The following is a 2,500-nucleotide window of genomic DNA, read 5'->3' on the forward strand; positions in this document are numbered from 1 at the left end:
TGTTAAAAAAAAAACACTTGCTCACTGGAAAAAACACTTGTTCTGTTAAAAAAAAAACACTTGCTCACTGGAAAAAACACTTGTTCTGTTAAAAAAAAAACACTTGCTCACTGGAAAAAACACTTGTTCGGTTTAAGAAACGCTTGTTCGGTAAAAAAAAACTCTTGTCCGGTTAACCCTAACCCTAACGGTTAACAAATACCCCGCCGATTAATGAGTTACGCGGCTGCTTAGGAAGTCCTCGGTCGGTTATGAAAACACCCAACCGCTTAACCCTTTCATGCACCAATTATTTTTCTGTAACTAACATAACTCATAAAAAAACATCTACAAAATGACAGTGGAACTATGAAATGTTAAATTAGACTTTTTCTACAGCCTTTTTCAACTCTCATTTATAAAACAATATTGTTTTCAATCGGTTAGAATGCACCATTTGAATTGGGGAAGCTTAGCTTGATTTATTGTTATACAACAACCCAGCACATGAAATGGTTAAAGAAATACCCACCTGCCTAAGTATCCTTAAAAAAAAGTATCCTTAAAAAAAAATAAAACCCTCTGTCTCTTGAACATAAATGCAAAAATCATTTAAAAAAGCAAATTCATTTTCAAAAACGTTTAAAAAGTGTAAACCACTTATTAAAAGAAGACTTTACAAAATACTTCACTGCTATTTAAAAAATACTACACATCTATTTCAGAAATTCCATACCACACTACAAAATGAATTTCAAAAACATTTGTTTGTTTGCAAGACAGAAGTTTTCATTACAGAAGACGCTGAATCCATTTTAAAAAGATGCACAGTGAAAAATGCCTACTTTTTATTTTTTTCAAAGGCTCGGTCACTTTCAAAAACTGCAGTCCCTTTTAGAAAAAAAAGAAGTCTTTAATTAAGAAGCAAAAGGTCTCTTTAAAAAAGAAATACAAGTTTTCATTTTAAGAATGGTAGATGTGACTTAACCAACAATTTTAAGTCACATTTAAAGAAACACATTAAGTCGCTTTAAAATATATAATAAGTCACATTCAAGAAGCTTCATATCACTTTAAAAGGGCTTAAGCCACTTTAAAAGTCTCTTAAATGTCTAGCTCACTCACTCACTCACTCACTCACTCACTCACTCACTCACTCACTGCATGATCAAAGTCTTTTAAAAAGACTATTCATGTTTGAAAAGTGCTATTTCACTTTTGCTATTTCCAAATAAATAAAAAGTTTACATCACTCTCAAAAAATGCAAAGCTGCTTAAGAAGAAAAAGCTAGGTCACTTTTAAAAAAGATAACTTCATTTGTAAAAAGAACATCAAGGCGGTTAAGAGTTCTCTGCTCACCAAAACCAAAACAAAAGGCTAAGTCGCTTTAGAATGTAAAACCAACTGCAAACCATTTTAAAAGGGTTTAAAGCCAGTTTAAAAGTCTCACCAGAGATGTCCAGCTCACTGGAACAAAGTCTTTTAAAAAGATTATTCGCATCAGAAAACAGCTAGCTCACTTTCAAAAGTGTTGCTTTAGAAAGAAGCTAGTTCGCTTTTAGAAACAAAAACTTCATTTCTAAGATGAAAATCGATTAAGAGTTGTCTGCAAAACAAAACCAAAAGCTTATTTGATTTAAAGAAACAAAAAACGTTTAAATGGATCCAAATTGACATTGTGAAGTAGAGCAACTTTAGAAATACAACAAATCATATTTTTAAAATTTTGCCACTTTAAACGCAACCCTAACCCTAACCCTAACCCTAACGCTATATCATATTTAAAAAAGAGCCTAAGTCACTTTAAAAAGGTCACATCATTTAGACAACACGAAGCTGTTAGTCCAAACGACTTGCAGCATCACCATCACCATCATTGTCAGCAGCAGCAGCAGCAGCAGCAGCAGCAGCAGCAGACGGAGAAAAAAATGCAAATTCAAAAGGTCTTCCTAGGAAACTGTCTTCGAAATCAATCAGAAAATAACATCATCATTGCAAAACAAAACAAAAAACAAAAGGAGGTGTTTGCATTTAAAAAGCTCTCTCAAAAGACAAACGAATACGACTTACTCATTGATTGGTTGAAACTTGCTGCTAAGATGAGCTTCCTTTTGTTACATCACAGGGATGCATAACTGTACAGCCACAACATCTACCCAGCATTACCTCACTCAAAACTAACTAAACACTGTCTCATTCTTAGAAACGAAACATTCTTTAACTTAGCTTAGAGTAGGTAAGGTTAAATAGGTCTATTAAAAGAGAGCTGAAATTCTTAGCTCCCTGCTGATTGTTTTCTTCTATGCATTTCCTTCTTTTTCCAGCTCCTTTATAGTTTGGCTCCTTTATAGTTTGGCTTTATCAATGTAATGCCGTTATTCTAACCCTAACCCTAACCCTAGCCCTAACCCTAACCCTAAATCCTGACTCCTCTTCTTCCAACTTTTTGTAGCTACTTTCATATCAACTCGAATGTTTCTCCCTTACGCTTTTTCTAACTTTCTTATGGAGTTTTCGTCT

The sequence above is a fragment of the Hydra viridissima genome, unplaced genomic scaffold (genome assembly GCF_058129835.1).
Source record: "Hydra viridissima isolate aposymbiotic clone 2 unplaced genomic scaffold, HvirCarnegie_v1 scaffold_14, whole genome shotgun sequence".
Classification (NCBI taxonomy): Eukaryota; Metazoa; Cnidaria; class Hydrozoa; order Anthoathecata; family Hydridae; genus Hydra; species Hydra viridissima.